Here is a 10655-nt window from a genome sequence, read left to right as displayed (position 1 = left end):
ATTTCAAAAGAAAGGTAAAAAATGTTTAAACAGAAGGTAATGACACCTGTTCTAGTTGGCAAGGCTCATAGAAGAAAATGACAGATACTCAGTTTCACCGCACACCAAACCAGAAGGAAGGAAGAGATATAGCGATTACTTCTGGAAATAGCACAGGTTATTTATTTGCTGCAGATTCATCAGGATATTATTACATTCTGTACTTACAGAATGCTCCTTAATGAAAAGCCCCATGAGTAGATGAATGCTGTTGGTCAAATAAGTTTGTAAAATATGATTTTTATGTTTGCTTGCTTATAGTTTGCATTAAGGACTGGGCAGCACCAGGTAATTGTGGTCTGTGAAATTGCAAATTACCTTCCTGCTTGAGAGGGGCTATTGTTTTGCTAATGTTTGCTGTAGGAGAGGTTTTCAGACCAGAAAGTTTTGAAAAAAGAAGAGAAAAGGCAGAGGAAAAGAAGCCATGTTTGCAGAGAGGAGCAGAGGGAGCTGAGAGAAAAGCTATGTTGGCAGGGAAAGAGAAGGTGTACAGATGGGGAACCAGGGTTGAGGGGCTTTGTTAGCTCTGCTGAGACTGGTGAGGCCTTTGATTCTAGGAGCAACCAGAGAAGATTCTGCTGGTTGTGGGACTGGAGAATGTGTCGGGGCTTTAGGAACTCTGAATGAGTGACAGGGAAGTGTTTTCCCTGTGTGGTGCTTGCTGGCCGTACGACACTTGAATAAAGGAATGGCCCGCCATTTTTTGGCTCCACTGTTTCTTTACCATCTGCCCGAATTCAATGAGAACCAGCACGTGAGTGGCAATGATGGCTGCGACTACTGGCCCTACAGATGCCCTCATTTTTAATAATTTAATACATGGCTCTTCAGTGACCACAAGTTTAGCAAATAATTTTGGGTGTTAGGGCACAAGCAGAAAATTTTCTTTATAGGTGTGTATCTCTATCCAAGTACTTGTAATTTGGTTTTTCCTTTTTCCTCCCTCTTTCCGTCCCTCCCTTCTTCACTGCTTCTGAAAACAGCCCAGCATTAGATAACGGCCTTGGTTCTTACTTAGGGATGCAGCAGTCATTTCTACTCTGCAATTTAGCATCTCAGGAGAAAATTCCACAGAGGGGGAGCAAATAGGAAAATACCAGGAACCTATTGTGAAGTTCTTTCTTGAAAAGCAAACTGTTTCCCTCCTCCCCTCCCCCTTATAAAGAGAACTGCCTCACGTGCATCTTCCAGAGCCATCCTTTCCCTACAGCTTGTCTGGATGCTACAAAGAGAATTTTCAACATCTTCTCACCCAAGCATAATTTTTATTTAAAAAAAAAAAATCCCCCAGCTATAAAATGACAACTGAGCACATAGCATGCGGAGCTACTCGGAAATTATAGTTCTTGCCAGCTTGGCTGGCCCAGCCTAGACTATTTGAGAGTTTATAAACCACGCTTTGTTGGACTCTCAGGGTGAGAGGAAATTTCTTAACCAAGAGCTCCTCATGGAAAACATTGTTTCTGTAACAGCCTGAGGTCAAACTCTGGGACGAGCTAGCATGAATTCCACTGGCAGCTTGGTTGTCTTGAGGGTATAATAGGAGAAAGGAATCCCTTCCCTCCCCTCCTCCCTCTCCCAGATTCAGGGGAGCCTGGATTCTGAAGAATTTTGTCTGTCTCAGCCATTTTTGAAATGTTCACAGAAGCAGACAGTATGAACTGCAGCTGAGGTCGTCTTTGTGGTTAAAAAATAACAATAAATTCTTAGGACTAAAGAAGCACTATTTTTTTATTTTTTTTATTTTTTAGAAATACCTACCAGGTAGGATAAGAGAGAGCAAAGCTCAGGGGAACTGTGGGCCTCCAAAGATCTTGCTCATGTGCTTAGAAAATGATAGAGCATTTGTGTGTTATGGTTTTTAAAGGTAATTAAACAACAGTCCCACTCAGACATTCTCAGAACAGTTAAAGCTAAAATTCCGTAGGAGGCCAGAGTCATAAGCATTATTCAAATCATGAGGGGGTCTTTTGAAGGCAACTGTTTTCAAGTGTCTTATTTAAGGAAGTTAAAAAGACATAACTCTTAGCAAGTTTGGGGCTGAGAAAATCCCAGTGTAAGGCATTGAGGTGGTTGTGTGGGTCAGGGCTGGAGAGTTACCCCAGAATGAGGGTAAAGCACCATAGGGAGTTTCTCCAATGCAGTCTGCAAACCTCTTCCTTGTTTTCCTCTCTAAAGTTTCTGACTTCTCACCCGCCCGCCCCCCCCCCAAGGCCAAGGGAGTGGAGGAGGAAGAAAGCCCACTCAGTCAGAGGTGTCTGGGGTCTTAGCACACATTATCTTTGGGGCTGATGTCAGTATCTGCCTTGAGAGTAGATCAATCAGGATGAGATGGCCGAGGTCTTCCTGTGGCAGAGGGCTGGGGCCAGGGCAAAGCGGGCAACCAGCTAATCCTTGCTGGGTGAAAATATGAGGGGAGTGAGCCATGTGTATGTGTGTGTGTAGGGGGGATTGGCATGGGGCGGGTGGGGGGAGATCTGAAAATCATCTGAGAACTGGGCAGGGACTTAGAAATATTTTATTTTTGAATCTTAATTTGCCCCCTTTTACACGTTTGGTCTTGCCCATTGAAAGGATCCTTAGAGTTTAATTTATGAAAGCGCTAGGTTTTCAGAATCAACTATCATCCTTCATTTACTCCTTCACGTACACCCCCCGCCACCATCCCAAATAGTCTGCAAATTTGAAAGATGAGGAAAGAAAGGATTCTTAGAATAACTGGACCAGAGATTAAAGGTTTGAAATGTTCCTTGGGGTGGGGGGAATCTAAATAGCTCTTATCTTTCTTAGTCCCTCACACTTTAGTCCTTATTTGTTGGCGAAATCTAGGGTCTAAACTATTTTTACAACTGGCAGCTGGGCCTGGGGAAGTGATATGAGCCCACCTGGCCATTCTCAAGGATAATCAAGCCTGAAGCTTAGTGAGGACTAACGCTGAAGCTGGGGGTAAGGTTATATGGCTTATTGCCAGGGCCTGAAACCCCATTCGGATGATCAAAACCAGAGCCTTTTCAAAGTCATAAACAACATCTAGATAGTAGCAAATCAAAAGTAGGAAAGCTGAGGGCATGAGTAGAGGGGAGGGCTGGGCTGGAGACACATGGAGCTTGGGAAGGGTGGCTTAGTCCTTCACACTATGTTGATTTATTTATATGTGATCATTAACAGTCAGTGCCAGTTTCCAAATGCCTTCTAGTACTTGTATTATAAAGATCAATAAGTGTCATATTTTTACTCTGGACTTTTAAAGACTGTGTTTCTGTGAGCCTCTCTATGTTCTTAGATATGGAATACATATACTCATGTAATAAAAATTTTATTGGGCCTGTCTTTGGAAGAGAGCTGGGTGACTATTTGCATTAGCGATAAACAGTTGATTAGACATGTTTTTTGAGCCCCTTTTCTCAGAGGTGGGGGGTGAGGGCTGGTGTGTGCCGCTTGGCCTGCCTGCCCAGAGAGAGTTTACTGTGAATGACATCCTTGGAGACCAGGAGACTTTCCTCCAGTACTTCTCATCATAATAGCTTGAGGTAAAAGAAGAATCCTCCAGAATTAATCTTAGTTGAAGGGAGAAAAAAAGCCAATCTTTTAAAAGCAGTATTATGGAGAAATGTCACATTAACCATGCTTTTCTACCTTTGATTTGCTACAGTCTAGATTATGTTCATGACTGAAAAGCCTCTGGTTCTGATCATTTGAAAAGTATTTCAAGCCCTGGCAATGAGTCACATACATAAAAGGCCTTTGTATTTACATCTCTGGTTTCATTTAGCTACCTCTCTGGTTTCATCTTTGCTTTCTCTATGCTTGAGACACATTGAACTTTCCCAGGATCTGAAGGTGCCTTGTTCTCCCCTTCACACACACTGTCCCTTCTATGTAATTGTTCTTGCATTATCTTTAATACTGGCTAATTCTAATGCATTATTTGGTCTCTGGGAAGCCTTTCCTAACCCCAGACTGGGTGAAGAGCTCAGGTCATCCTGTATTCCGTTAGGCTGAGCACCTAACACACTGGATTGGCAAAGATTGTCTATTTATCTGGGCCCCAAGCTAGCCTATGGGAAGTTATACTTCAGTTATATGTGCCTCAGTGCCCTTATCTGTGATATGAGACCATTAGGTATCCTGATTATGGGGTGCAGATGATTAATGAGTTAACGCATGTGCAGCATTAAGACCATCTCTGATACATATATACTAAGTGTTCAACAAATGCCAGCTGTTATTTTTATGCTTGAGGGCAGGGACTATATCTGTCCTTTTTCTGTTCCTAGAACCTGCTTCAGTGCTTGCACAGAGTAAGCTGCCAAAACATATTTATTAAATACGTGAGAAGAGGTCAAGAACTCTGTAAGACAGGGGTCCCCAAACTTTTTACACAGGGGGCCAGTTCACTGTCCCTCAGACCATTGGAGAGCCGGACTATAAAAAAAAAAACTATGAACAAATCCCTATGCTGACCAGTATTTCAATGGAAACTATGGGCCTGCTTTTGGCTAATGAGATGGTCAATGTCCAGTTCCATATTTGTCACTGCTAGCCATAACAAGTGATACAACACGCTTCTGGAGCCGTGACGCGTGCATCCCGTGTCACCGGAAGTAGTACTGTACGTGAGCAACATCGTGCTTTGCGCTCTCACTGACCACCATTGAAAGACGTGCCCCTCCTGGAAGTGTAGCGGAGGCGGATAAATGGCCTCAGGGGGCCACATGCGGGCCACGGGGGCAGTAGTTTGGGGATCCCTGCTGTAAGGGCTACATCATGGAAGTACTCCTGGTAAGATTCCTGTGGCTTTGCAAATGTTCGGACTCACTCAGCTTTCTCTTCGATAGATAGATATGGGGTGGAGGGCAACAAGGCCTTTGTTCTCAGCAGGGCACACCTGGAGGGCTCTGTGGAGTAACAGAAGCTCTCAGCTCTCCAAGATGCTAAAGCTTAGAAGAAGTAAAGAGGTTCTGGTCCACATTCACTCATTCAGAGGGTCTTAAGAAAGACAGGCAAATACAAGAGGTAACATGAACATGTAACAGGAAAAGAACTTAGCCTTAGAGTCAGATATATCTTGTTATGCAACTCAGTAATGTAACTGTCTGTGATCTAGCTATTAACCTCTCTCAGACTTCATGTCTTCATCCATAAAATGGGAATTATGGGTTTTGGAGTTAGTTGTAACCAAGTAAGAAAATCAGTTTTGCTACTTACTAGTTGTTTGACATTAAGACTGTTACATAACCTCATCAAGCTTTAGTTTTTCTCACTAATAAAAAGTATATAACAGTAGGATCTGATAATAAGGTTGTTGAACAGATTAAATGAGACATATATAACAAGTTAGCATAGTCTAAGTGCTGAATAATGGAAGTCTTCTCTGTCTGTAGTGTTGCCATAAATCATTTCTTGAAATATAGCAATTGCACATGGTAGAAAGAATTGTGATTTTATGAGCAGGAACTTAAAGGCATATCTTCCTAATTTCAAAGAGCATATTCCTCTCTTTAGTGTCTTAGAAGACACTGTTATTTACAAAGAATGGCAACCCAATTGAAAGCACAGATATCCCATTGGTTTTAGATTTAGAGTATTCAGAATCAATTTAAATTTTCTCTCTGCCTTGGTGGTTTTTGGTTAGAAGTGCTTTATCACATATAGAAATACATGCATAACCATCTCATCCTTAATGAACCACGTCTTTATTATTTATTTATTTAGAGAGACAGACAGACAGGGACAGACAGAAAGGAAGGGAGAGAGATGAGAGGCATCAACTCAGTTATGGCACCTTAGTTGTTCATTGATTGCTTTCTCATATGTGCCTTGACTGAGGGAGGAGAGTGACTGCAGCTGAGCCACTAAGCCAGTGACCGCTTGCTCAAACCACTGACCTTGGGCTCAAGCCAGCCACCATGGGGTCATGTCCATGTTTCCACGTGCAAGCTGGCAAGCCAGTGACCTCACGCTGCTTGAGCCCACACTCAAGCCAGTGACATTGGGGTTTTGAACTTCAAGTGTCCCAAGGTCCTCAGTGTCCCAGGCCTATCCACTGATCCACTGCCAGGTCAGGCTGAACTTCGTCTTTAGACACAACATTGTGCACCATGATTACAAGCCATTATGGTGTTTTCATCTTATGACGCAAAGTCCAGCTCAGCTGAATCTCAAGAATACTTCCCTTTAGAAAGTACCCAAGAAATGACTGGCTGGTGAGTCTCATTGCCAGCCAGCCTGACAGTCTTTAGACTACACGTTAGCATGTTTCATGCTTTGGAACCAAACACCGTCAAATTGTTTCATTTTCAGCTGCTGGATTGCATTCCATCTTGAGATCACACTGAGAGAGGGCAGAAAAAAACACTTTAGCAAAATTTTTTGGTTTAGCTGCTTCACATTCCTCTGCTTTACAATGAAAGTATCTTGTTTATGTCCCTTGGCATTGGTGGGTAGAATGCTGTGTATTAAATGAAGCCTGAACAAGCAATGGTGTGGTGCCATGGAGTAATTTATTGGCACTCTTTCTATAGTGGACCCATCAATATGACCATGTGGCCTAATTGCTATTTCTGGTGTTTCAGTTAGAAATATCTTTGGGACACAGTTTCTAAGGTAGAAGAAAGAGAAGGTGTGAAGATATCTTTGCCAGAGAGCTCTGAGGACAAAAATGGAATATAAAATGACTAACACTACATTGGACTATTTCCATCCTATCATAATATTCTTGTATATAGCTTCTGACATTCCAGACCCAGCTTTTACCGAGTTTCTAAAAAGTGCCCTGTCTTTAAGCCTGCGGTGTCTTACAGGCCAGAAGGAAGTCCAGAAAAAACAACAACAACAGTGTCTGAGTACACTTTTGTTCATCCAAATATTTCCTGGGCAGATCTCTGTGGAAGGCCAGTACTGGTTCCTGGGGATGCAAAAGTAAAAAATGTAGGACTCCTGAACTTTGAGCACTTCAGTGTGTGTGTGGAGGGGAGGATGACACTCATAATTAGAGTATGATGTAAAGTATGTCAGAGGAACTGCTGAACTGATAGGGGAGTGCACAGGAGGAGAGGAAGTCTGTTGGGAAACTGGGGAAGCTGTCATCAAGGAAGCAGCACTTGAGATAGACCCTGAAGGCCAGTGTCACACATTTTAAAGGCTGTCCAAGGGCTCTTTTGTCAGGTAGAATTACAACCAAGGATGTGTACTTTTGTAAAATGTGTATCAAGCTTGCGAGGTTGAACGGGTGGTAGGTATTTCAATTTATAGAAGAACTCATGTTCAGAGAGACAGAATGGTTATATATTGTAGGTTCCTATAGAGCAGGGTCTGTATCTGAATTTGGGTCCCTTTGATGCTTCTGAAAGGACAAGACCTAACGTTATCAGCCTTGCAAACTCCTTAATTCTCCAGTGACAGTGGCCTAGAACAGGCTAGCGCAGGCCAGGGGAGGAATATCTTAGAAGTTATGCAGCTCCCTACACTTCTCTATCTGAGCCATTAGCCCCTTGGTAGGAGTGTTAGCTAGGTACCTGGGAGTGGCCAGAGATTCCAGGAGTGGGGTAAGCATCCTTATAACAAGAGTGCTTTAACTTGATGTGGATGGTTCTAGGAGCTCTGTGATGCAGGTATGACAGAAAGCATTTTCTTACTGTAGACAAAGATACTCGAGTTCAGAGAGGTGATATAACCATGCCCATGGGAAAAACAAATCATATAACTAAGCTGGAGTTCAGATGCTCTTTCATCCTACTGGCTTTCAATTGGCTGAGGGATGTGTTGTCTTTTTATCTTGGTTCCTGAAATTTCTTTGATAGGAAACAATGCCTTTTACTCTACACTTGAACCAAAGTTTAAAATGAAGTATTAGTCTGCCTTCAATTTTTGCCAAACCATAATTCACCTATATCAGATCTTTCCCTGATAGCAATTTTGGTAAGAGGGGAAGGTGATAGGAGGGGGGTACTGATCTCCAGGATTCTGAGAAGATAAAAGGAGGAAGAAAGAGGAAAGTGACCTTTTCTGAAAAAAATTGGGTATGTAAAAACAAGAGCCCAATACTCCAAATCTTTGCCTGTAACTACAACCTCCCTATAATCTACCTTTTCTCTATACATATAATCTACATCACCCCACTTGCTCCACCATGATTCCACCCCTCCAGCTTGACTCTTTGTTCATGCTGTTTTTTCTAAGACCTCTCCCTATAAACATAACACATCTTTCCAAGACCATTTTAAGTCTTTCTTGATGCTCCCACCAGAATTCATTCTCTTTTTGCTTTGACTTTGATAACAAAGTCTAGCACTTTGTATGTTTCCTGGTACTCACTATATTTTGCCTAGAGTTGAGTAGTGCTCTTATATACGTCCCCTACTAGAGTGTAGAGGGCAAGGCCTATGTCTCAGTCTTCCATATATATAATACTAGATATATAAAATCTACTTCAAGAATATAGTAGGTAAGTGCTCAAATTACAGGGCCATTTTAGGGTGAGCCCTGGTCCATGGAGGCCCAGTTATCAGGCAGTGATAAGCACCTGAACCTCAGAAGAGGGCCTGAATGTCCCTAGTGAACTGCTCGGGCCATGGAGAAGGGTTGGGTGGAAGAGAAGACCTCTGGAAAGAAGTTTACCAGGTCCAAATAATTGACCATTTGTAGCCTCTTTCCCCAAATCTGTAGAATAATCCATTGCAGACATTTCCAATCCAACCACTGAGCTATAGTGACCTGTCCAGGGTGATGAAGCCAAGAGGAGAAAGAAAGAATATTGTGCCCCAAATTTCCAATCCTGAAGAGCCACTGCTCAAATGTTCCTCACTTGTGAAGACATTGGCCTCTTTCCAGACAATGTTTGCAGATCTCTGACTCACATTAGGAACTTTACTTTTCAAAATGACCTCAGTGTCATGGATGAGAAAAGGCCACTCAGGATGTAGGTGTTTCTGAGTACAAACAAGAATCTTAGGGTGTCTCAGCAGTTCATTAAATATGCACAGTGCTTGACAGCTTACAAAACACTTCACACATCTTACCTCATTTTGCCCTCACAATTACTTCAGAAATAGGTAGGTCAGGAATTATTACCTCCTCTCCACAGATGGGGCTCAGAACCCAAGAGCCTTGTCTGTGACCACATGGCCATTGAGGGGTAGGGCAGATTCTTGAACCCAGAATTTAATTTGTCAAGTCAGGCTATTTCTGCTATTCTACAAGCATCCTAGATAATACCTACCATCACCATCAAAATGTAAAGGATGGGGTGGCCTCAGGTCAAGGAAGCAGTTCAGCTGCTTCTTTCCCAACACGTCCCCTCCCTACAGCTTCCCTCCGCCCTCCCCCCAGTCCTCTCCCTGCCTTCCTGGCCGCCTGTGCCTCAGCTCCTGCTCCTGCCTGCGAAACTCCCCTCAGCTCTCCCTACTCTCTTTGGCTCCTCCCCCATCCCTGCTCCCTGACCTTCTAGGCTGCTGCTTGCCCCCTGATCTGCTGGCGCCCTCCCTGCCTCCCCCCCCCCAAATAAAAGGATGTTTAGGAGACGAAATAAACAAAGAAGGAAATAAAAGGTTTTTGGTGTTTTTGTTTGTTTGTTTATGAGAAAGAGGCATATGCAGAAGGAGGAATCTGGTGTTCTGCCTCATACTTTATTCTTGATGATAGCATTTGTCTTCCAGTAGAGGGTCTGGAAACAGCCAGTTCTGCTTCCCCAGCCTCTCCGGCAGAAAGGGCTTGTGCATGTGACTTAAACCCAGTCAGTGGAACCAGAGGTCTGTCTGCTGAGAGTCTTCTGGGAAAGGTTTCCTCCCCTGATAAAGAAATACAAATGTGTAAAGGGAGAAAATGCCCTTCTTGCTGTTGGGGATGGGTTGTGTGAGGCTATGATGTCCAGAGGTACCTTGAGATTATGAGGGGAGAACTTAGAGGACAGGAGGGAATGTGCTGGGGATAGCGGAGCTAAAAATTGGAAAAGATATGTAACTTTGATCTTATTTTTAAAATTATTTATTGATTTTACAGAGAAAGGGGGGAGTGAGAATCATCAACTCATAGATTTTTTCAGTTTAATTGTTCATTGCTTGCTCTTTGCTTCTCATATGTGCCTTGACCAGGCAAGCCCAGGGTCTCAAAGCAGTGATTTCAGCGTTCCAGGTTGATGCTTTATCCACTACACCACTTCAGGCCAGCCTATTTTGATCTTATTTTCAAACAGTTCATTTGCAAATCTTGCATCCACACTACCTCTAGATATTGCCATGTGAGCTAATAAACATCCTTATTGTTAAAGTCACCTTTAGGTGGGTATTCTCTTATTTGAGGCTAAAATGATTCTAACAGAGACATGTAGCAATTGCCTACAGTTTATGGAATTTCTGTCTAGGATTCTGGCACTGTGGGACTCTGCTAGATGGTGTTTAGGAAGGTATTTAGTGCCCATTCTGCACATTAAACAAAGCTCCTAGAAGCTATTAGAGGAAACTTGGAATGAAAACATTGCAGTAGTTATTAATAACTTTAACAATTTATTACAGTGTCAGCAACCCACCTCTTATCTCAATGAATTGCTGCTAAATAATAAGAAATCTCTTCTACAGCAGTAACTACATTTAAAAAGTAAAGGACTTTCTTAATTGTAT

Source organism: Saccopteryx bilineata, chromosome 2, assembly GCF_036850765.1.
Source record: "Saccopteryx bilineata isolate mSacBil1 chromosome 2, mSacBil1_pri_phased_curated, whole genome shotgun sequence".
Taxonomy (NCBI): Eukaryota; Metazoa; Chordata; class Mammalia; order Chiroptera; family Emballonuridae; genus Saccopteryx; species Saccopteryx bilineata.
This window is presented reverse-complemented; position numbering follows the sequence as displayed.